This window comes from Macaca nemestrina, chromosome 3 (genome assembly GCF_043159975.1).
Source record: "Macaca nemestrina isolate mMacNem1 chromosome 3, mMacNem.hap1, whole genome shotgun sequence".
NCBI classification, from domain to species: Eukaryota; Metazoa; Chordata; class Mammalia; order Primates; family Cercopithecidae; genus Macaca; species Macaca nemestrina.
In genome coordinates this window covers 25,278,915-25,305,773 of record NC_092127.1, presented here as the reverse complement: position 1 = coordinate 25,305,773, position 26,859 = coordinate 25,278,915, and the positions used below count along the sequence as shown (strand labels likewise).

Below are 26,859 nucleotides of genomic sequence, written 5' to 3'. Positions count from 1 at the left end.
CAGCTCACAAGAAAATAAATATGACTTCCACAGTAAGGAGAAAAAGAAACCTATTTAAATTGTGAAATATTAGAAGTTGTTTACTTTAAACCAAGGAAAAGGCTATGATACCAACCTTGCAACCTTACTGCAGGTTGGGTTCACTACAAGCAGATGCTGTGAACAGTCATGGTACAAAATGTCTGTTAGACACGGACACTTTAGAACGCACAGGAGTTCTGACTGGACAGCAGGAGAAGCTGAACTGTGCTGCAGGCTAGCAAAGTCTCATTCCATCCATCCAGAGCAAGGGTCCATCAGAGTTGTCCTATGACTGAACGTTTATATCAGCTCCCTCTCTCTGAGGTAAGTGGGCTGCTCCAGGGATGAGGGGGGTGGTTTAACCAGGGTCTAGGTGACTCTTGGCAGCTGAGACAGACCCAGAGAGGCTCACAGCCAGAACCTTCCCACTGAAAGCATTCCCTTCAGCTGGGCAACAATCCTTGAAGGGGGATTGGGTGGTTCTCTGTGTCTACATTAATCCCTTTACTACAACTTTGTATATGAGTTCCCACTACTGTGCTATGGACAGAAAAATAGGCATAAAGATTTCAAAAGATAAGACAATTTCAAAATTGGACACCATGATTTCAAGAGCATCAAAGTGAACACGCGAGTTCCAATCCTGCACCTGCCACTTACTAACTCTATGGTTTTCGTCAGATTGGTTCATATTTCTGTGGTTAGATTTTCTTATATAGTATATGAAATAGTAATAACTGCCAACTGCATGCTGTATTGCCTTTATCAAGTTGCTATAATCACTGAACCTCTGGGAACCCTTCTTCAAAAAAAAGTACATATATACATATGTACATATGTACTTATATACTAATATATGTACTTACATACATACTTATGTACTATAAGGTACCTATAAAGTACTAATGTTCTCTAATGTACTTATGTACTATAATAGTACCTCTACCATAAGATTGATTTGAAGATTAAATAAACTACCCCATTTAAAGCATGTCTTTCTAAATGTTATACACACACAACATGATTATCTATCTAGCCTATACAATAGAACCTCAAAAGCAAACTGTGAGAAGAAATCAAATAGTTTAGTAAGGTTGCTGGATGAAAAATCAAGATGTAAAAATCAATATGCATCACCAATAAACATTTAGAACATGTATCTTTTTAAATATTTTATTCATAATTACAACAAAAACAATAATAATCCTGGGAATAAATCTCAAAAACCTAAGCAAGATTTTCACAGAAGACATTAATTACATCATCATTGCAGCACATTCAAGAAGAGTTAGATAAATGGAGTTATGTAACAAATATATGGACAGGAAACTTCTATCATAAAAATGACAGCTGTCTCAAATTGAATAATAAACCTAATTCCTTCCAGTCTCAACAGAGTATATGTCAGAAGCCTTGGAGGAAAGAGATGTCACATCCAAAGGGACTAAGACAGAAATGTGGTCAGGGTGAAAAGAAGAAAGTAATTATGTCTACCACCCCTACTACAACTACCACAACCTCTCAGGCCTGCTGGGGGAAAGGGAAGAAACAGTATTATGGAAATCTAAATTGAACTGGAACTTTGAAATAGAGGAGCCATGGCCATCATCGTATGCATTCACTTCTACACCTGCTAAGAGGCAGCGAGGGACCAGAGGAATGAATTCCCTTACCATTCTCTCTCACCACAGTCTCCTGGTAGTGTCTCACATTAGCCAAATCCAACTAGAAGTTAGAAGCCAAAGAAGTACAGGAGTTGCAGCTCCATGGAGAAAGGCTCTAAATAAGCAATGAAAGAATATCGATCACATAGACTACTTCATGGAATTTAAAAAGCAAATTCTGGCTGGGCACAGTGGCTCATGCCTGCAATCCCAGCACTTTGGGAAGCTGAGGCGAGCAGACCACCTGAGGTCAGGAGTTGGAGACCAGCTTGGCCATCGTGGCAAAACTCGGTCTTTACTAAATTACAAAATTAGTCGGGCGTGATAGCGTGCCCCTGTAGTCCCAGCTACTTGGGAGACTGACACAGGAGACTCTCTTGAGCCCAGGAGGTGGAGGTTGCATTGAGCAGAGATCTTGCCACTACCCTGTAGCCTGGGCGACAGTGTGAGACTCCACCTGAAAAATTAATAAATAAATAAATAATATAAATATAAATATAAAAAGCAGACTCTAAGAAAAAATGGCAAAGTTTGTGAGAACAGCCAAGAAAATTTTAAAAAGTGAGAATGAGGAGAATTCATCTTAATAAAGTTGGTGTATAATGTTAAAAAGATTGAAGAATCAAGTATTAAATTGGAAAAGGATTAGACAAATCAATGGAACATAATAGAGAACCAAGAACAGATATAAATATATGGCACCTAGATATGCCAGAGTTAGCCTCACAAATCAGTAGGAAAAATTAAACTGGAACAGTTGGCTGTACATTTTGTGGTGGGGGGATAGGTTACTCCCTATTTCCAAAACAACTACAAAAATGAAATCCGACTGGGCCAAAGACCATAATGCTAAACATGTTAAAGCTTTAGTAGAAAACTGAGTGAAGATTTTTACAATCTCTAAGTAAGAAAAGACTACTTAAACAAGAAATACTAAATTTGGAAAGGAAAAGAATGATAAAGCTGAACATAATAAAATTTCAAAATCTCTATACAAAAACACATAGTAACATAACTTAAAAACAAGGGACAGAATGCAAGAAAATATTTCAATGCATGTAAATGACAAAAAGTTGGTACTTAGAGTAGACAAAAAAATCTTAAAAATTCATTTTAAAAATTCAAACCAATGAGGAAAAATTAACAAAATTTAAGACAATCTGCAAAAGAGAAGATTTAAGTGAAGTCTTATACACATGAAAAGATGCTCAATAGCACCAATAAGTGAAAAAATCAATAAGACATTTAAATATATGCATGGAAAACCAAAAATCTGATAATATGTTATACATACGATGGACATGTAAATTGCTATAACCAATATGGAAAGATAGACAGATCTGTAAAGATTTGCTGAAGATAGAAACTGCTCTCTTAATACCACTACAACATTTTCACAATTTGATTCTTATTTAAGTACCTATAACTAATTTAGAGAATTACTTTTTGTTTATAATATTTGTAAAAGTGATGTATCATTTATACATTACAATTATCCTTTGTAACTTTTTTCGCTCAAATTATATTTTAAAGCCTCCTCCTGGAGGCTGTGCCAGGAGAATCACTTGAGCCAGGAGGTCGAGGCTGCCAGTGATGGCACCACGGCATTCCAGCCTGGGTGACAGAGGCAGGCCCTTTCTCAAGAAAAATAAATTTAAAAAAAGAAATTATAATTATATTTCACTCAAATGATGATCAATGTTGACATGTGAATTTTAGTTCATTTTAACTTCTGTATAGTATTCAATTGCATCAAAATATCATAATTAATGATTATCTAGAATCTTTAAATTAATGCGAATGGCATTGCCATAAATACATGTCTCTTTGGGGCTACATACAAAAAGTTTTTCTAGAAATAAATTGCTGATCACCTCCAGAAATGTAATACTGCACAGTAAGTAGACTGTATTGACGTGAAAAAGACAACAGAGACTCCAAAAAGTTAACACACAGCATATTACATATTTATTGAAATGTTATAATCTAATATATATTAGCATAAATATATATTTTGGATAAATCTCTGGAAATAAATCAATATTCTTTAATTGGGAGAGAATGGAAGGGGAACATTCACTTTTCAGTCTTAATATTTCTATATTTAATTTTTTATAATAAACATATTTTACCTCAGTTTTACAGCTATAAACCATTGAAAAAAATCCACATTTTGTTATTTTATCCTGTGTTGTGTTTATTATCCTACTATAATATGATAAAAACACCCTCAGCTATCAGAGTGAATGTTTGTGTTGTACATGATTCATAAACAAATAATTATACAATTAACTTATTTTTGAAATAAAGTTTCCTTTATATTACCATTATTAAAGTGATAGGATCTCAGTACTGAAAATTTTAAAAATATAGGAAGAGAAAAAGGAAAAATAAAACACTCACTACAAAATGATACTAGTCATTAATATTATTTATTCATTAATTGATTCATTTATTTATTTATTCGGTTGGTAGCAGTGGTAGTGGTGGCCACCTTTCCTTAGTTTCTTAAGCAAATAAATCTTCGCGTTTCCTTCGTGTCTAAAAAGTAACAAGATAACTAAATAAAACTCTACATTTCCTTCATGTCTAAAAAGTAGCAAGATAACTAAAATCTTAAAATGTATAGCATATATCTTATAAAAATGAAACCATGCCTGAGAATTTAAAGAATATGTATATTTGCTTTAATGATGGTATGAACCCATTACTTACTATTTATTAGGGAATTTTCTTACTACCTTTAATCCTCAAAACAACCTTGTTACTGAGAAAATACTATTATCTGCATTTTGCAGATAAGGAAACCGACATTGTAACAGGTTAAGCAATTCAACCAGTGTCATCTCACTACTGAGTGGAGATTTCAACACAGCTGAATGTGGCGTGGAGTTTGAGCTTCTCCAACTATCACTTCTCTCTCATTCTTCCAACAGAGAAACTGAATCTTCCCATTAAAAATTAATGTGCAAAACCGCTTTATTTGTTTTTGTGTTGTTTTGTTTTCGGTGGTTTTGGTTTTTTTTTTTTTTTTTTTTTTTTTGGTTTTTTGTTTCTTTGTTTGTTTGAGACGAGTCTCACTCTAACCCAGGCTAGAGTACAGTGGTGCCATCTTGGCTCACTGCAACCTCCACCTCCCAGGTTCAAGCGATTCTCCTGCCTCAGCCTCCCCAGTAGCTGGGATTAAAGGTGTGCACCACCATGCCCAGCTAATTTTTGTATTTTTAGTAGAGATGGGGTTTCACCATGTTGGCCTGGCCTCTGGTGACCTGCCTGCTTCGCCTCCCAAAGCACTAGGATTACAGGCGTGAGCCACCATGCCAGGTCCAAAAATTTTATATAACAAAAAAAATTCCTAAGGAAATTATGATAATTTTCTGGAATCCAGAAAGATCCACCATAAAAATATTCTGTCTCTAAAGGCATGCATCTCCCAGTAGCCATGTGGTGATTACACCACACTCAGTGCTAAATAAATAGGAGCCCAAGAGAGAATGAGTAGCTTGTCAGTTCACAGCCCATAATCTGCTGAACTGTTCCCACCATGAAAAAAATGGGAGGTAAAAATGTAGATTACTCATTCATCACCATGAAAACACACAAAAGTAAAATTTAGCTATATGAACCATGAAACTGTTCTCTGTGTTGTTTATAAAAAGAATTTAGTTCTAATAGTTGATAATCAACAATTTCTTTAAAACAATTTATCAGCATATGTTCTCTCTTACACTGTTTTGAGGGAAATTTTTCAAATAAATTTTCACATTAGGTGTGTTGCCACAGAATATAAATTAGCATGAGAGGATTATTTTCACATCATTTTTTCCTCTACATATAATTTTTTATTATGAATAAATATATACTCAGAAAACTATTTTTTAAATTCACAAGAAAACTAATTAGGTTTAACAGAAGTCAACATTTTTAAGTTTTGCTTTAATTTCATCTTTCAATTCAATAATTATTTAAATTGTTATTATGATAATAATTCAGTCTTATTGTTATTAAAAGTCTTGGGGAAATTAAAAAAAGCAGGACAAAAAGCTAACTATAGTCCTATGACAACTATTAACAGTTGAAAATTCTTCCTATTTGTAAAATAAACATTTCCTTTATTTTTGACATTACTGGGTAATGTATGTTTAAAAAAATTAAAGCCTTCTGCATCATTTTTAACAATTTCTGAACATTGACAACTATGGCTCATCCTCATAACAAAAGCTATAGAAATAGCATCTATTATCACTTCTGAAGACTCATCTTCTCTACAATGAGTGTCATAAGGAACAAGCCAAAAAGTCTCAGACTTTTCCTTTTATATTATACTTGTCACTTAATATCTTAATAATCTGTCAAATTGTTCCCCCATCTCTTTAATTCTCTGCCATTGTTCATGGCACAGAATCTTTCTTTCATGTGGTAGTTACTTAATAAATACTTGTTTGTCCATTTATTTAGTAAAGGTTTCTAAAATAAGACTTACTCATGAGGTTAAAAGATTTCATAAAAGATTAAGTTTAAAGGTAAGCTATAAATAAACTAAGTTATCTTATTAAAAGGAAAGGTAGCTGGCAAGGACTTATTATATACATTATGCTAAATATTAAAGGGTCATTTCACAGGGTGCCTGGGACATGACTTTGGGTTCCATGTAAACAAAATTGCTAAGGAATATTAAAGGAAATAGAGCTCTAAGTGGAAAATAATTTGTCTCTAATTGATTGAATTTCAAATTTGGGAGAAATTAGCAGAACCAAAATCCAAACTCATGTGAGTATAGAGGCAATTTAACTTCATTAAAAACCTAAATACAAAAGCTGATTCCAGAATGAATAATTAAATGTGACTATGGGCCATGCTTCAGTAACATCTAAGTAACATAAAGACCTTTGTGTGTTACACTATTAAAATAAATCTTGAGGAAAATTTTAATTGAAATGTTATACTTTTAAAAGAAAAAATCTACCCATAATTCTGCCACTCTAAAAATCAATAGATAACTAGCAAAAATATATAAATGTTATAACTATTTAAAAACTACTTAGTTATATGGAACTTAAAAACTTTGGAGGTAGTCCTTAAAGTATCATCACCATGAGCTAGAACAAATACAGTGAGCAATAAATAAATAAATAGCTCATTCTCCTTTCTTTCAACTCTATTTCTTTAGAAGTTCTCTAACTTTAAATGATAATTCCTACAAATTTTATTGGATTCAAATGTTCATAACTCTTAATATTTGCTAGGCTGCATATTTGATACAGCATTCTTCGCAGATTCAAACATTTCTTTTTTGCCAGTAGATGGTCTGTATTTGTTAGCACCTTTTTACTTCTCCTCTACTGCATGCACATACACACGCGCACACACCTGCACAATTCATTCCTTAATATGGAAACTATTTTGTGACAGTTCCTTATGTTTGGTAGATCTCTTCAGCCCACTTCACACTCTCTCTGACTGTGAGTCTTTCACGCTTCCCCCAACAATAGGAGCTTGAACACACTTCATTTATCCCTTTTATCTTTTCTCTCCACCTAATTAACTCTTCCTTCCTTCAGATGTCAGCTAAATTGTCGCTTCCTCAAGGAGGTTTGTCCAGACCTCCCTGGCTGAGTCAAACTCCCCTCTAATAGGCTTCCCCATTACTGTGCATCTGGCCTTCATTATACTCACTTTGGTGTATGTGCACTGGCTTGTGTGAGTATTTAATTAATTTCATAGAAATAAAAAGCTCCAAAGAGGCAGGAATCATGCCACATTTTTCACTCATCATTACATTACCAGGACCTAGCTGAGTGTTGAGCATAGAGTGGACTGCCAATAAATACATATTAAAGGACAGTAAAAAAGGAAGAAGGAAGAGATGGAAATTAATCATTATGTCAACAGATGACCTCATAGTTACTAGAGAAATTATTTAAATGGTCTCACTTGTGACCTGAAAGATGACAGATTTGTAAATAAAATACCTCTGAAAATACATATTTTGTCTTCTTTCTTATTTTCTCTCATTGTAATGGATGTAGCTTATGATTTAGTCCTGCTTCTTTTTCTTTCTCTTATTCACTTTTCTCTAGAGAAGGAAAGTCATAAATCTTAGGCCAGGCTCTCTTCAAAAGCAGAGTCTGAACTAAAAAATTATGCGCAAATAATACAAGGTGATCCTGGAAATTAGGAGTGAGACACTGGGTAAAGTGAACCAGGGAGAGAGTAAAGGCTAATACAGGTGCATGCAGTTGGGTCACTTCATGGCCGGTTGAGGCTCCTTCTCACCTGGACCTTATGAGGAGCTACAGAGTGCATCTCGGAACTCTCCACCCATTCCCACTGACTGCGAGGCTCCACGGTGGTGTTAGCTCCTCCTCATTTCCAGGCTGCATGGACCATGGTCAGAAGCAGGGGGAAAGATATGATATGCCAGTAAAGTCACAGAGAAGAAAATGAAAGATACTCAGCGCAAGCTTCAGATGGGAAATGGCACAACTGAGTCAAAGGCTGCCTATAATGATTGCCTGAGCCAGAGCCAGAAGCAGATGTGAGGCTAACAGGACATCCGGCAGGGCCCAAAAAGCATGCGATATACTTCATGAGAATCAGATCACTGCTCACCACAGTCAGCCCCAAACAATGAGCCTCAGTGTCAATACCTAATTTATCACTCTCACCAAGCTTCCATTTATCTCCTACTGTGCCTCAGGACACTGAATTGAAGGCAGGCAGAAGAATCTATTTCAGGCATTCTCCGACTTCCAATCATTGTGTCCCAAATAGTCAGTGATTTCTGGAATATGTTATCTGGAATATGTTACCTGGAATATACAATTCACTCAAAAATAACATTACATATAATAGTTCAACATTAGTATCCATCCATCACTAGGCAGACTTAACAAAAATTCTAGGTCAATCCACAAAGCACAGTTAATTTAAATCATATATCTCTAACAATCTACTTCAGGTATAACCTGAATTAACTATATTTCCGTGAACTGGTCTAGAAATACATTCTGAGTTTTATCCATATACCAATAAGAAAAAGATCAACATAGTACTAGCTTGTTAACACTATTATCTGTATATCACAAGAAATCAGTCTGTATCAGTTGCTTTTCAGAGCAACAGTTGGGAAAATAGGACAGTTGTTTCTAAGAAGAGGGAGATTCCAGACTTCACACATTTTTCACTCCATAAATGTAGTGCTTATTTGTAAGTTAGAATGACTCATTAACCACGGAGTTCTTGTGTTCAGAAAGGAGCCTTACTTTTTCATACACACACACACACACACACACATATATATACACACGTGTCTGTGTCTGTACTTTTGGGTGTGTATTAGTCCTAAAAGAAACAAAAGTTTTACCAATTTCTTATGTTGAGTTACCAATAACTTGAATCTATTGGCTATTTCAATCACTGGTCTTAAAGATTTACCTCAAAATGTAAAACATAGACAAACCGTCTGAATATAAAATGGCACATAGTATATTAATAGCTGTTTAACAGAATCTGGCTTCTTTTTATATCACTTTTAAAAATATGTTTGGAGTTAGCTGTATTACCTAGGAAGCTGTGGGATGGGACTACTGACTCCAATTTTACCACCAAGAAATGATCTTTGATCCCTGTACATCTATGCTTATTATCAGTTAAAAATAATTACCCATTTCAGCTGATGATTTTGGTCAACAATAACTAGAAATGCCAGATATAAGGACAAAATTCTGATAAAACCTGGTGGAGAGCTTCAGAAGAGGTCAAGTCTAGAAGCTTCAAGATTCCAGATGGTAGAGGTACCAAAGATGTAAGGTGACTTTTCAGAATGTGTTTTTCCCCCCCGGGATGAAGAGGTGGGGGCAACTGCCAATCTGGAAAGACAGTGAGAGACTAAGAATATAGGCTTTGCCTGAGCAGAGGACCACCGATGTGAGACAAAGAATCTAGCAGAGATTTTGGCAGTCTTGAGGGGCTGGAGAGACAAAATTAGATATGAGGGGCCAAGAGCCCAGTGAGAAATAAAAGGTGTAGCACTCAGATTGACACATACTTGATTTTACCTACATGAGATTTACTAAAGCCTGAAGTTACACATATGTGTGGAGGCTAAGACACTGAGAAGGAAGCTTCTGGAAAGAAGAGCAGGATTCTCAGGAATCTTGTCCTGCCTTGTGTTGAGGGCCTGTGAATGCACCAGTAGAGGTTTAAGACATCTACGCCTTGGCATCAGGGAGCCCAGAAATCTAACAACTCACGACTTAGCTCAGTCACTGGGTGGATTACAACTATTGGCTACCACCCATCGTCTCTGTCTAGCAGAGGAAATGTTGACACTTTTTTGGAGATGTATAGATCATCTGGAGCCTTTATAAGTTTTTTTTTTCTTTTTTGAGACAGAGTCTCACTCTGTCGACCAGGCTGGAGTGCCGTGGCATGATCTTAGCTCGCTGCAACCTCTGCCTCCCAGGTTCTAGTGATTCTCCTGCCTCAGTCTCCCAAGTAGCTGGGATTACAGGTGCCCGCCACCACACCCGGCTAATTCTTTGTATTTTTAGTAGAGATGGGTTTTCACCATGTTGGCCAGGCTGGTCTCGAACTCCTGACCTCAGGTGATCCACCCACCTTGGCCTCCCAAAGTGCTGGGATTACAGGCAAGAGCCACTGCACCTGGCCGAGTCTTTATAATTTTTACATACAATAACTAAAATTAAGAGTAAAGATATGTTGAAAAGAGGCTTACAGCAATACAGTTGACATTAACAGACTTTAACCTTAGAATAAGTTTAATATGCTCAAAGTCATAGAAGAAAAGATGGAGAAAACAGATAAATTGGAATCTATAGAAAAAATCAAATGTACACTTGGAAATTAAAAAAAATAATTACAGTAATAACCTGTGGATGAGCTTGGCAGTATAATAGGCATAGTGTAGAAGAAGGTTAGTAAACTGAAGAGAAGATCAAAAGAATACTCAAACAAGCACAGAGAGAAAAAAAGTAGAAAATAGTAAAACAAGTACAGGGGGCATGTTGGGTACAGGAAAATCATCTATTAAACATGTAACTCAGATCTCAGGAAAAGAAAACAGACACAGTGAAGTAGAGCTATATATGAGAAAATAATAGTCAAGAATTCACCAATAAATTTCACCTGATGAAAGATAACAATCCACAAATTCAAGAAGCTCTGAAAACATGAAGGAGGATAAATCAAAAAAACCTATACCTAGCAATATCATAGAAAACTAAAGAAAATCATGGCAAATGAAAAATCATAAAATCACCCAGAGACAAAGACACATTTACCCTCATAGCAACAATACGACTGACAGGTTTGAAGAATAACAAATGTTGGCTGGGCACAGTGGCTTATGCCTGTAATCTCAGCACTTTGGGAGGCTGAAGCGGGCAGATTGCTTGAGTCCAGGAGTTTGAGACCAGCTTGGCCAACATGGCGAAACCCCATCTATGCTCAAAATACAAAAATTAGCCAGGCATGGGTGCTAGTCAGGAGGCTGAGGAACGAGAACCACTTGAGCCTGCGAGGCAGAGGTTTCAGTGAGCAGTGATTGTGCCACTGCACTCCAACCTGGGTAACAGAGTGAGGCTCTGTCTCAAAAATAAATAAATAAAAATAGCGTGTTGGAAAAAAAAAAAAACTGCCAAACAAAAATGCTATACTCAGCTTTAAAAATTACATCTATTTAAAAATATTTTCAGACATACAAAAAATGAGTGAATTTGTTGCCAGCACGCTTTCAATAAAAATACATAACCACTAACTTCATAATTTTTATGAATAAATTATAACGAATGAATTGGCAAAAATGCCACAAATTTAACATACCAGATATGCTAAAACCACAATTACTTTTGCAACAACCTAATAAAACAGAAATCACATATTAGATTCGCCTCTATCAATTTACTTCTTTAACTGAAACTAATTAGAAATTTAAAAGTGATTAAGTTCACTAATACATAATATTTGTCAGACAGTTCCTCCTATATTTTCCAAATCATTTTTGTACACTAGTTCATTTGCTATGCACTGTCCCTCATGAGAAAGGCAAGGCAGATATTGTCATCTTTATTTTATGTAAAATGAAACTAATGTTTACAGACTCTGACCCTTGTCCTCAAGTACAAGACAAAGTCAAAAGTAGAACATGTATTTCCTACCAATGTTCATCCTGAAACACTAGGAGGTAGAAATGAATTAATAGTATCATAGGGAAGTCATAAATTGCAAAATGAACCCAATATATAGCAAAGGGATAATCGTGGCTTCAGAGAATTTGTCTCAGTTTTTTAAATTTTATTTTTAAAACTACATTAACAGCATTATTTTAACCCTCTAAATATTAGATCATCACGCTCCTAAATATTTTCAGCAACACTATAACCGTTGACTTTCACTGTTGTATTTCCAGAAAAAGTTAGGATGCAAAAACCTTTCAGCCAAGGTTTTACTGACCAATTTCCATATTGAAGGCCTACAGGAAAGTGAAAGCAACAATGTTTTGTGATCCATAAAACATCCTTAAGCAAGAATTTGAATTACACCATGAAAAAGCCCAGAAGACAACGTCCTGATTGAGTTCAAGACACAATTTTGCCTCAAGGAGGGTAAAGGAAGTTTTGCTCTATCATAGAGGTCCTAAAGTATCTGTTAAATCACGTAACTGGAACAATGAAAGCAAGAGGTCATCAAATAGCATAAACTTATTCTTCACACAGGATATTTCCATGGATACTTCCCAGTGTCCTGACATCACGTTTTTTTCGGTGACCTTGGAACATCACTACTGCCTGCCCTGGGCTTTGTGCAATGGCTTTATTTTTGTCCTATAATGCAACTTCCTCCTCTTTCTCACCTTGCCCAGTTAAGAGCCCTTGTGCAACAAAATAGGCAAAGTATTTGTGAAATACATTAGAGAACATTAGAAGAATACTCTCTAGTTCAAGGACACTATTTTACTTCATGTGGTTTTAAAAATAATATTATACTGGCTATCAATCAAATTATATCTATTTATAATATGCTTATACATTCTGAGAACTTTTCTCAGTATTCTAGTGGAATGTGCAGTGAAGAATCTGTGTCTTTTGACCTTCTTGGATAAAATATTTTTGAAATAAAATTAAAGATTTCATATATAAAATATAATCTGTTCTCCTCAATATACATTTTTATTTACTATGTAAAGGAGGTAAAACATCTTATCACTAAAGGTAATATCATTTGCCAAAAACCATGAGCCAAACACCACGGTACCTCTTGTTGATCATTGCCAGCTGACTACCCGATGAGAGTTATACACATATTGTATGTAAATGTAGATTTCTATGTAGCGTACACCCCATCATGTAAGCACGTCAGAAGCTCGTACGTTCACAAGTCTATTTCACAAAGAGCTTTTGCTATTCCAATACTTGAGGAAAGTAGTCAACATGAGCAACAGGTTCCCTAAGAACCTTAAAGTAAAAACCCATACACTTTATTATAAAAACATGGTATAACAAAGTTAGAAAGAAGACTTTGGATAAAGCAGGTGGAGCCTATTGTGACAATTAGTCAAGAAACAATGAAATAAAAAATTCTGTATCACAGAAGAAAACGTTGCTGACAACCCCATAAATCCTAGATTAAAACAAGCTCTTTGCTCATAACATTGGTCTCTCAACATAGCGTGGCATAATCAGCCATATAATTATGCACTTCCCAGGAGAGACAAGCATGTAAAAGCTACAATGAGCTTTTCCAAAATCAAAACTGACACAGCACCTTCTGATAGTCCCACCATTCATATTTAGTAAAGCCTCCCTGTATTATCTCACCCAGTTTCTTTTTTACTTCCACCACATTGATTATTCCAATAATTTTCTATCATATCTGTTCTGAAAAGACTCAAACTTTATCAAAAGAGCAATCTCTGAGAAAAATTATTTTAATCCTGTTTTAGAAAAGCTTCATTAGAATCATCTATCTTTAAAGAAAAAAAAAAGACCATCTGAAAAAAAATTAGCCTCTTTCAAGAAAAATAAAATAACTCTTTGAATTGTAATTGTGATTGTTACTTTCTTATGCCATAGCATTATGTTAGATGCTGGGATACCAAACTTGTATACCAAGAATCTCCTTAATGTTCAAGGATTATTTACATTTAATATACATTAAACTCATAAATACAAAATGACTATCGAAAGTTTTAATATTTTCGATTGTAGTGGATGGCAAAAAAAAAAAAAAAGAAAGGAACTGAAACCCAAAGTAGCCAACTTTTGCTTCTTTCCTTCTTTTTCACAAGATATTTCTTCTGTAAACACATTGACATTAGAAACAGATGTTCTGATAGGTACCACCGCTTCCTTGTGATCTGAAAATTGAACCTCCTAAACAAGGAATTCATCAATAAAACGTGTGTCCGCCAAGCAAAAAGCCAGGGGGGTGGGTGTTGGCATGTTGACTATATAGCACTTATAGGCGAGACAACTCTAAACTAAGGTACCTGAGCAGGTTCAGAATCTTTTTTCGTTAAACCTACAGAGCTCTATAATAGAAAACATTCTGACCTCAAAAATGTTTAGCAGCAAATCCTTTCTGGAACTACTGAATAACAAAAAGAATTGCCAGGAAAACGTGAGGCTCTCTAACTACATATTGGCCATGCCTCTGACTCCATCCACCTGTCACAAATCTCCAAATTCGGCACTTCAGAAACCAGAGAAAAGAGCGAGAATGAGTCTCCCTAACTTTGCCATTTCCCTCACACCACTTGGGGATAAAACTTGGTCGTCTCTCAGCCTCGACTGGCCACTCCACTTCCTGGAGCTCCAGAAGCTCCCTCGGCACCTGGATAACTGCGACACTCACCCGTGAGCGCAGGACCCTCCTGGCGTCTTAAGTCCCAGCTCTCAGTCCCGCTGGCCGCAGGAACACAATGACATCCCTCGCCCAGGAGGGCGGTTGCAGGGAACCAGAATCGGACCCAACAGTTGCAGTCAACCTGACTCAGGGTTGAGCGCATCAGCGCTAAACCCAAGACAAAGGCTGCCCTGTGTCTTCCGTAGTGAGCGCTCTCCTTTGGTAATCTGTCCCTGTCCCCTTCAAGCCCACCCTGGGAGCGCGTGAGCCTGTGAAGTGGCTGTCATCGATTCCGCGCTTTGCGAGGGGTGCGGCTGGGTGACTAGTACCACGCCGGTGTAAACAGCGCGCAACGCACTGGGGATCCGCCAGAAACGGCGCGCGCGCAGAACGGGCGCTGGGGGCCAATAGTAGCAATACCCCCCGCCTCTACTCACCAGAGAGGCGCCTATCGGGCTAGCCCGCCGCCAGCAGGTTGGGTGGCAGCACCCGCCGCGAACCCCCAACCACGCTCCCCAGTGGACCCACCAGGCAAAAGCACCTGCTGCCTGCCCTCCGGGGCTGATGCTGTGCCAAGCCCCGCTCGGGGTCAGGGACAAGCCGCCCAGGACTACCAGCCGGAGAGAGGGGACTCCCAGTAAGGCTGATTGAATGAATGATGTTTTCAGTCACTTACCGGCGGAGGGTGAAGTGGCTCAGGCGGCCGCCAGGCTGCGCGCGGCCGGCATCCCGGGGCGCGGGCTTTTTCCCATCCTTTGTCAGATGCGGGTGGAGCGCTCCTCCCCAGCTAGCGGACGAGCAGCCGGGTGGCAGGCAGCCCGGCTCTGGCTCCGATCCCCAGTGCTCTCCCCTCCTCTGCTCCCCCTCCCCTTCTCCGTCCCCCTCTCTGAGCCGGCATTCACTGGGCTCCCATGATGTCATCCGGTGGAAATCTGCCATGCTCAAAGACTGGAATAATCCAGCGCTCACGCGGGGAACGCAGAGCAGGCGGAGGCGGCAGCAGAGCCTCTAGGAGTTCCCAGAACTAGCATCTCCAGGTTAACTGGAGTCAAGGACAGGACAGAGGGGTAGTCTGCGGAAAGGTGGCTCCGAGGGTGTATGTGGGCTGGGTGGGCGCAGTGGGGATGGGGCCGGGGATGAAGAGCCTCTTCTTTGCTGTAGATTCCTAAATCAGTAGTTAGACTGATGGCAGATGCCAAGGGTAAGGAGAAAGTTTTTTCTGGCTGCTTAGTAGTTCAGGTGTCCCATCTCGGTGATGGACACCTACACTGCAGCCAGGATAATAATTAGAACCCCTGGAAACCTCGGAGCCCTAGTCACAATGAGAAAGTTTAGGATGTCTGACCAATGACAGCTTCAGTGATGAGCAGCTAAAGTGAGGGAGAAAGATGTGTACTGTTTACAGGCGGGAGTCTGAGGCAAAACATTAACGAAGGGACCTCGACAATCTATGACCTGAACATGAACCGCTGGTCTGAGGCAAGAAAGCACCAGCAGGAATTCACTCCTAGCCTTAGTACTGACTTCCTGTCCTCCTACCATATGCTAATGGACACTCGAGAAGTGACTCCCTTGTGGCCTCACCCAAAGACTGTCATCAATGATGAAACTATGTAAATCACAAGGTTTATTGAAACTCATAAAAGGTTCAATGCCAAATCTTTTGCTCAAGATTCTATGTAATATTAATAGAAGTTTTATTAGAGGAATAGACAAACAGCCTGAGTATTTTTGAAGATTATGCTGTTTTCATGGAAACAGGCAGATACGCCAGATCTGAGATCCAGCCCTACAGCAATCTAGAGCAGTTTCATGTCACAAACTCTCCTGCTCAGGGACCAGATTTCAACAGCTCATGGTTTGTGCTCTAATCAGTTCAAGCTTCAAGGAGGCTCTTGAGTTCCCAGGATTACCTACCACCTGTCATTCCTGGAAGAGACTAAGCTTGCAGAGAAAAGTACCAGCAGCCAGGGCTGATTAGGCAGTCTTCAGCGAGAGTGCTAGGTGGGAACGTGCAGCCTCTGCCACTGCATTCATCACCATTATCCTTTAGAAGTGTGAAGACTAAGAATAACATTTATTACAAGTATTGATACGGTTAGAAACTCCTTAATCTTTGTAAATACAAAGAGAAGTACTCAATATAATAATAACAACGACAACAATTTAAAGGCCACTCACTATCAGACAGGCTTCTTATTGTATTGTGAAATTGTGAAATCCGATGGGACTTTTCTGAGGAAAAATAATAAGTATGAAAAAGCAGCGTCAGAAATCATTTTTAAAAATAAACACTCAGTGTAATGGATAAAGAAAATGTGGCACATATACACGATGGAGTAATATTCAGCCATAAAAGAGAATAAGATCCTGTCATCTGCAACAACATGAAGGGACTGGAGGGCATTACCTTATGCAAAATAAGCTGAGCACAAAAAAAGACAAACTTTACATGTTCTCACTCATTTGTGGAAGCTAAACATTAAAACACTTGAATTCACAGAGACAGCGATTCAAGTGATGGTTACCAGAGCCTGGGAAGAGTAGTGGAGGGTGGGGCAGGGAACTGACATAGTTAATAGGTACAAAAATATAGATAGAATGAATAAGATCTAGTATTTGATAGCACAACAGTGACTACAGTCAACAACAATTTATTGTACATTTTAAAATAACTGAAAGAGTATAATTGAAATGCTTATAACACAAATGATAAATTCTTGAGGCAATGATACCCCATTTTCCCTGATGTGAGTATTACATATGGTATGCCTGTATCAAAGTATTTCCTGTACCTCATAAATATATATACCTACTATGTACCTACAAAAATTAAAAACTAATAAAATAGAGTATAGAAAAATTGTGATGCATATACTTGGAAATAATGTGTGAAATCTGTAAGTGTTCACTTTCATTTATTTTCAAATTGAAATATTTTAGGTATCACTAGTATTTATATCATTATATAATAAGCAAAAAATAATGTCAAATCATTGAACAAATTTTAGAAACAAATATTTTTAAATACCAAAATAATAAAGATTTTTTAAAATCAGGCCAAATGGGAAGTAAACTAGGAGAAAAGGTAACAATTTGGAAATGTAAGTAATGGCAGTCTTTGAGAATAGGAAAACAATCTAATGGCTTGAAAAAAGTAATTAGTACTGCTAATGATACTGTTCTAAGTGCATCAGAAGGTCAAGTTGTAAACCTTCCCTCCGATATTGGTTCTTTGATGCCCCGTCTATCTTCTTTACCTCTGTTTATCTTCCTGTTCTTCAGCATTCTCTGGACTAATTCATAAGAATGGAGACAAGAAGAAGGTCATAGTTAGCAGATACGTGGAATTTATAATAGTAGCCATAAAGATCAGAAAATGCATCCTTCAGCTTTGTTTTCTTTTTCATCACTGCTCTAAGGAATTAAAGCAAAACCTAAATCTCTTACTTTAAAGAAAAAATACATTCATACATGATAATGTATTTGGTTCTATAAAAATGTCTTCAGTGTGTGATTTGGGACTTTTTTGGGAATTAAAAATACTGTGCTGTGGCAATCACTCAGGACCTTGATCTTAGTTAGCAAAGTGAATTTACTATATCTCTACAGTAACTTCTTTCCTAATGTGTCCCAACCTACTAATACCTTTGCCTGTGCCAATGACATTTTCCACTACTACTGCATGCTTTTTTATTTATTTGTAATTCTTAAAATGTGGTGTTTGAATATTTCAAAATATTTTTATCCAAATGGATAGCTATAAATAACTAAAATAAAACATCTAATTGTTATATGAAAATGTAAAAGTATCATAAATCTTAGCCAAAAAAAGTCTGAAATCATATTTTACAAACCTAACTTACATTTGAATCATATTTAAATGGTGAATATATTAAACCTTGGAATTGAAGACTTAGAGTAGATATATTATTTCTGCCTGAATTATTGATGCTTCTACTGTACCATTTTCATACTGATACATGAGTCTTTTCACAAAAGCAGCAAGTGCTTTGGTGGGAAAAAATAGACATATTTTAATATGTTTTCTTTCCAAATTCCACAGAATATAAACTTTTTATACTGTGCTTTCATTTAAATTGATAGATTCATCTATAGCTAGTGACTTTTATTTTTATTCTTATTATTTATTTATTTATTTATTTATTTACTGAGTCAGAGTCTCGCTCTGTCACTCAGGATGGAGTGTATTGGCATGATCTCACTCACTGCAACCTCTGCCTCCTGGGTTCAAGCGATTCTCCTGCCTCAGCCTCCCAAGTAGCTGGGATCACAGGCGTGTGCCACCACACCCAGCTAATTTTTTTTGTATTTTTAGTAGAGACAGAGTTTCTCCATGTCGGCCAGGCTGGTTTCAAACTCCAGAGCTCAGGTGATCTGCCCACCTTGGCCTCCCAGAGTGCTGGGATTACAGACTTGAGCCACTGCGCCTGATCTTGACTTTTAAAAACAAGTTTTCCTACACACCAATTTGTTAATTGTTGATACATAATACACAGAAATAATATTAATGAGCCCGTATCATGTGCCAAATACTGTGCTAAGTTGTTATATGTTACTCCATCTGCTCTTCAAATCACCCCATGATATAACTGTATTAAACTCTCTTGAAGATGAGGAAACAGAGACCTACAGAGGTTACAAAAATTGTCCAGGCAACTAAACTAGTAACAAATCAAATTTAAAATTTGATTCTATCAGCCTAAACATATAAAGTCTGTCCTCATAACAGCATACTTGCAACTTTTAGGCATTTTTTCACTGAAAAAAATGAAATATGAAAAAATAAAATGCTATATACATACATACATTGTATATACATATATATACACACATATATATTCTATCTGATGAAGTAAATAATATGATTTTGTGAACTTTTCCATCAAGTAACAAATTCATCACTAATTTTGTTTCCATTATCCCTGCTAATGAAATGCTTTCAAAGTTATTTATGAAGAAAAAGAATCTCAGACTACCAAATAAATTTTGGTTTTGGATTTATCCTTAAACAGTTTCATAAATAAAGCAGGGTACAGTGATTTTTGAACTTGAAGACAGATCATTGCAAAATGAAATAAAAAAGAAAAAGAGCCATAAACCATTCATTTAAATAAAGATAAAGACTACCTCAGCAACTATTTTCTCTGTACAGTTAATCCATTAGTAGCCCTGGGAGAGAAAACTACATCACCCATCCAAATGAAGGCTTTTTTTCCTACTGTGAATATTAACAAGGAAAATAGATCACTTTACTTATTGGACCTCAAAGGCCCAGTATGTTTTTTATCATAGAAAGTAATATTACCTGAGCCCAGATATATAACCAAAGCTTCTTTAAACAGAAAGGTTTAGTATAAACTTTTTCAAAGTCTTTTTTTAAATTTTATCTTGTTTCATAATTGCTGATGTTTGGCAACTCTGTTAATAAGGGTTATTAGAGAGAATGTGTGAAAGGGTTAAAAGGTACACATAACAACATATTATTTTTTCAAAGTATGCTGCTAACTTGACTTTTTGAACTACTCATTTATGATATAAACCATTTAAAAAAACAAGGGCTACCTTTGTAGTCATTAGATATGTTAGCAGGTACAAATTTATTTATTGCATAGTTGTGATCTAAATATTAGTGTTATTTTGACTTTAGTTCCAGTACATTCTTCTATCATTAAATATCTTTATTTGACAGGACAGGGGACACATCCCATGGCTTTAGTTAATTTTCCAGCTGCTTTGTCAGTTATGCTGGTCATTGGCATGAACATGACATGGAAGAGGTTCTTATATTAATTGCTTTTGTTTAAAGGTAGAGGAAAGGGGGGTGCCCTAGATGGCCGAATAGGAACAGCTCCAGCCTCCAGCTCCCAGCATGTGTGACACAGAAGATGGGTGATTTCTGCATTTTCAACTGAGGTACTGGATTCATCTCACTGGGGTGCATGGGACAGTCAGTGCTGGTCAGCGGGTGCAGCCCGACCAGTGAGAGCTGAAGCAGGGTGAGGCATTGCCTCACCTGGGAAGCCCAAGGGGGAAGGGAATTCCTTTTCCTAGCCAAGGGAAACTGAGACACACAACACTTGGAAAATCGAGTAACTCCCACCCTAATACTGCACTTTACCAAGGGTCTTAGCAAATGGCACACCAGGAGATTATATCCCACATCTGGCCCAGAGGGTCCCATGCCCACGGAGCCTCCCTCATTGCTAGCACAGCAGTCTGAGATCTAACTGCAAGGCAGCAGTGAGGCTGGGGGAGGGGCGCCCGCCATTGCTGAGGCTTAAGTAGGTAAACAAAGCCACTGGGAAGCTCGAATTGGATGGAGCCCACAGCAGCTCAAGGAGTCCTGCGTGCCTCTGTAGACTGCACCTCTGAGGACAGGGCATAGTTAAACAAAAAGCAGCAGAAACCTCTGCAGATGTAAATGTCCCTGTCTGACAGCTTTGAAGAGAGCAATGGATTTCCCAGCACGGAGGTTGAGATCTGAGAACAGACAGACTGCCTGCTCAAGTGGGTCCCTGACCCCTGAGTAGCCTAACTAGGAGACATCCCCCACTAGGTGCAGACCAACACCTCACACCTCACACCTCACACAGCGGGGTACACCCCTGAGACGAATTTTCCAGAGCAAGAAACAGACAGCAACACTCGCTGTTCAGCAATATTCCTTCTTCTTCAGCCTCTGCTGCTGATACCCAGGCAAACAGGGTCTGGAGTGGACCTCAAGCAAACTCCAACAGACTGCAGCTGAGGGTCCTGACTGTTAGAAGCAAAAGTAACAAACAGAAAGGACACCCACACAAAAACCCCATCAGTACGTCACCATCATCAAAGACCAAAGGCAGATAAAACCACAAAGACAGAGTAAAAGCAGTGCAGAAAAGCTGGAAATTCAAAAAATCAGAGAGCATCTCCCCCTAAAAAATGAACACAGCTCATCGCCAGCAACGGAACAAAGCTGGACAGAGAATGACTTTGACGAGTTGAGAGAAGAAGGTTTCAGTCTATCAAACTTCTTAGAGCTAAAGGAGGAACTACGTAACCAGCACAAAGAAACTAAAAACCCTGAAAAAAAGAATGGATGATTGGATAACTCAAATAATCAATGCAGAGAAGACCATAAAAGAACTTATAGAGATGAAAACCATGACACAAGAACTACAAGACAAATGCACAAACTTCAGTAATCGACTCGATCAACTGGAAGAAAGAGTATCAATGATTGAAGATCTAATGAATGAAATGAAGTGAGAAGACTAGAGAAAAAAGAGTAAAAAGAAATGAACAAAGCATCCAAGAAACATGGGATTATGTGAAAAGACCAAATCTACGTCTGATTAGTGTGCCTGAAAGTGACGAGGAAAATGGAACCAAGATGGAAAACACTCTGCAGGATATAATCCAGGAGAACTTCCCCAACCTAGTAAGGCAGGCCAACATTCAGATTCAGGAAATACAGAGAACGCCACAAAGATACTCCTCCAGAAAAGCAACTCCAAGACACATAATTGCCAGATTCACCAAAGTTGAAATGAAGGAAAAAATCTTAAGGGCAGCCAGAGAGAAAGGTTGGGTTACCCACAAAGGGAAGCCCATCAGACTAACAGCAGATCTCTCGGCAGAAACTCTACAAGCCAGAAGAGAGTGGGGGCCAATATTCAACATTCTTAAACAAAAAAATTTTCAACCCAGAATTTCATATCCAGCCAACCTAAGTTTCATAAGTGAAGGAGAATAAAATCCTTTACAGACAAGCAAATGCTTAGAGATTTCGTCACCACCAGGCCTGCCCTACAAGAGATCCTGAAAGAAGCACTACACCTGGAAAGGAACAACCAGTACCAGTCATTGCAAAAACATGCCAAAATGCAAAGACCATCGATACTAGGAAGAAACTGCATCAACTAACGAGCAAAATAACCAGCTAATATCATAATGACAGGAACAAGTTCACACATAACAATAATAACGTTAAATGTAAATGGACTAAGTGGTCCAATTAAAAGACACAGACTGGCAAATTGGATCAAGACTCAAGACCAATTAGTTTATTCAGGACCCACCGCACATGCAGAGACACTCATAGGCTCAAAATAAAGGTATGGAGGAAGACCTACCAAGCAAATGGAAAACAAAAACAAGCAGAGTTTGCAATCCTAGTCTCTGATAAAACAGACTTTAAACCATCAAAGATCAAAAGAGACAAAGAAGGCCATTACATAATGGTAAAGGGATCAACTCATCAGGAAGAGCTAACTATCCTAAATATATATGAACCCATTACAGGAGCACCCAGATTCATAAAGCGAGTCCTTAGAGACTTACAAAGAGACTTAGACTCCCATACAATAATAATGGGAGACTTTAACACCCCACTGTCAACATTAGACAGATCAACGAGACAGAAAGTTAACAAGGATATCCAGGAATTGAACTCAACTCTGCAGCAAGCACACCTAATAGACATCTACAGAACTCCTCACCCCAAATCAACAGAAAATACATTCTTCTCAGCACCTCATCGCACTTATTCCAAAATAGACCACATAATTGGAAGTAAAACATTCCTCAGCAAATATAAAAGAATAGAAATTATAACAAACTGTCTCTCAGACCACAGTGCAATCAAACTAGAACTCAGAACTAAGAAACTCAATCAAAACTGCTCAACTGCATGGAAAGTGAACAACCTGCTCCTGAATGACTACTGGGTACATAATGAAATGAAGGCAAAAATAAAGATGTTCTTTGAAACCAATGAGAACAAAGATACAACATACCAGAATCTCTGGGACATATTAAAAGCAGTGTGTAGAGGGAAATTTATAGCACTAAATGCCCACAAAAGAAAGAAGGAAAGATCTAAAATTGACACCCTAACATCACAATTAAAAGAACTAGAGAAGCAAGAGCAAATACATTCAAAAACTAGCAGAAGGCAAGAAAAAACTAAGATCAGAGCAGAACTGAAGGAGACAGAGACACAAAAAACCTTCCAAAACATCAATGAATCCAGGAGCTGGTTTTTTTGAAAAGATCAACAAAATTGATAGACCGCTAACAAGACTAATAAAGTAGAAAAGAGAGAAGAATCAAATAGACACAATAAAATATGATAAAGAGGGTATCAGCACTGATCCCACAGAAATACAAACTACCATCAGAGAATACTATAAACACCTCTATGCAAATAAACTAGAAAATCTAGAAGAAATAGATAACTTCCTGGACACTTACACTCTCCCAAGACTACACCAGGAAGAAGTTGAATCGCTGAATAGACCAATAGCAGGCTCTGAAATTGAGGCAATAATTAATAACCTTCCAACCAAAAAAAGTCCAGGACCAGACGGATTCACAGCCGAATTCTACCAGAGGTACAAGGAGAAGCTGGTACCATTCCTTCTGAAACTATTCCAATCAATAGAAAAAGAGGGAATCCTCCCTAAATCATTTTATGAGGCCAACATCATCCTGATACCAAAGCCTGGCAGAGACACAATAAAAAAAGAGAATTTAGACCAATATCCCTGATGAACATCGATACAAAAATCCTCAATAAAATACTGGCAAACCGAATCCAGCAGCACATCAAAAAGCTTATCCACCATGATCAAGTGGGCTTCATCCCTAGGATGCAAGGCTGATTCAACATATGCAAGTCAATAAATGTAATCCAGCATATAAACAGAACCAAAGACAAAAACCACATGATTATCTCAATAGATGCAGAAAAGGCCTTTGACAAAATTCAACAGCCTTTCATGCTAAAAACTCTCAATAAATTCGGTATTGATGGAACGTACCTCAAAATAATAAGCTATTTATGACAAACCCACAGTCAATATCATACTGAATGGGCAAAAACTGGAAAAATTCCCTTTGAAAACTGGCACAAGACAGGGATGCCCTCTCTCACCACTCCTATTCAACATAGTGTTGGAAGTTCTGGCTAGGGCAATCAGGCAAGAGAAAGAAATCAAGGGTATTCAGTTAGGAAAAGAAGAAGTCAAATTGTCCCTCTTTGCAGATGACATGATTGTTTATATAGAAATCCCCATCATCTCAGCCCAAAATCTCCTTAAGCTGATAAGCAACTTCAGCAAAGTCTCAGGATACAAAATTAATGTGCAAAAATCACAAGCATTCTTTTATACCAGTAACAGACAAACAGAGAGCCAAATCAGGAATGAACTTCCATTCACAATAGCTTCAAAGAGAATAAAATACCTAGGAATCCAACTTACAAGGGATGTAAAGGAACTCTTCAAGGAGAACCACAAACCACTGCTCAGTGAAATCAAAGAGGACACAAACAAATGGAAGAACATACCATGCTCATGGATAGGAAGAATCAATATTGTGAAAAGGACCATACTGCCCAAGGTAATTTATAGATTCAATGCCATCAGCATCAAGTTACCAAAGAGTTTCTTCGCAGAATTGGAAAAAACACTTTAAAGTTCATATGGAACTAAGAAAGAGGCCGCATTGCCAAGACAATCCTAAGGCAAAAGAACAAAGCTGGAGGCATCACACTACCTGACTTCAAACTATACTACAAGGCTACAGTAACCAAAACAGCATGGTACTGGTACCAAAACAGAGATATAGACCAATGGAACAGAACAGAGCCCTCAGAAATAATACCACACATCTACAGCCATCTGATCTTTGACAAAACTGACAAAAACAAGAAATGGGAAAAGGATTCCCTATTTAATAAATGGTGCTGGGAAAATTGGCTAGCCATAAGTAGAAAGCTGAAACTGGATCCTTTCCTTACTCCTTATACGAAAATTAAGTCAAGATGGATTAGAGACTTAAATGTTAGACCTAATACCATAAAAACCCTAGGAGAAAACCTAAGTGATACCATTCAGGACATAGGCATGGGCAAGGACTTCACATCTAAAACACCAAAAGCAACGGCAACAAAAGCCAAAATTGACAAATTGGATCTAATTAAACTAAAGAGCTTCTGCACAGCAAAAGAAACTACCATCAGAGTGAACAGGCAACCTACAGAATGGGAGAAAATTTTTGCAATCTACTCATCTGACAAAGGGCTAATATCCAGAACCTACAAAGAACTCAAATTTACAAGAAAAAAACAAACAACCCCATCAAAAAGTGGGCAAAGGATATGAACAGACACTTCTCAAAAGAAGACATTCATACAGCCAACAGACACATGAAAAAATGCTCATCATCACTCACTATCAGAGAAATGAAAGTCAAAACCACAATGAGATACCATCTCACACCAGTTAGAATGGCAATCATTTAAAAATCAGGAAACAACAGGTGCTGGAGAAGACGTGGAGAAATAGGGACACTTTTACACTGTTGGTGGGACTGTAAACTAGTTCAACCATTGTGGAAAACAGTGTGGCGATTCATCAGCGATCTACAACTAGAAATACCATTTGACCCAGTCATCTCATTACTGGGTATATACCCAAAGGATTATAAATCATGCTGCTATACCGACACATGCACACATATGTTTATTGCAGCATTATTCACAACAGCAAAGACTTGGAATCAACCCAAATGTCCATCAGTGACAGACTGGATTAAGAAAATGTGGCACATATACACCATGGAATACTATGCAGCCATCAAAAAGGATGAGTTTGCGTCCTTTGTAGGGACATGGATGCAGCTGGAAACCATCATTCTCAGCAAACTATCGCAAGAACAGAAAACCAAACACCGCATGTTCTCACTCATAGGTGGGAATTGAACAATGAGATCACTGGGACTTGGGAAGGGGAACATCACACACCTGGGCCTATCATGGGGAGAGGGGAGGGGGGAAGGATAGCATTAGGAGATATTCCTAATGTAAATGACGAGTTAATGGGTGCAGCACACAAACATGGCACATGTATACATATGTAACAAACCTGCATGTTGTGCACATGTACCCTAGAACTTAAAGTATAATAAAAATTTAAAAATAAAAAAATAAAAGTAAAAGTAGAGGAAAAAATGAGGAGATTTTTTTTAGAAGGAGAAACTTACTGCAGAATGGACATACTGCTTGTGGAAAGCATAGGAATCTCTTTGTATGTAGACACATTCCTTCACAGCCTAATGCTATGAAGGAACATGTATATATACAATTTTCTCCTAAAATAAAAGTATTTGAAAAGTAAGGATGCAGATTTATCCTCTTAGACTGGGATTTTTCTTAACAAAACGTTCATATTATTCAGCTGTAACAGTAGTATTAGTGATCTGCTTTCATTATTTCCACCCTGATCCTGTGGCCATATAT

General features: G+C 37.7%; 1 protein-coding gene across 14 annotated transcripts in view; it reads right to left on the bottom strand.

The window, feature by feature from the left end:
* The window catches only part of MARCHF1 (membrane associated ring-CH-type finger 1), an 833,115-nt gene extending 817,729 nt beyond the window's left edge, over positions 1-15,386 (bottom strand). For 5 of the 14 annotated variants that reach the window (XM_071092867.1, XM_071092872.1, XM_071092865.1 and 2 more), the window contains exon 1: positions 14,562-14,953. The gene's annotated coding sequence lies outside the window, so the exon portion shown is untranslated. Of the gene's footprint in view, positions 1-14,561; positions 14,958-15,228 lie in introns of those variants that run through there. The other 9 variants (XM_071092868.1, XM_071092866.1, XM_071092864.1 and 6 more) reach the window with 6 other exon arrangements.
* Positions 15,387-26,859: the final 11,473 nt, after the last annotated feature.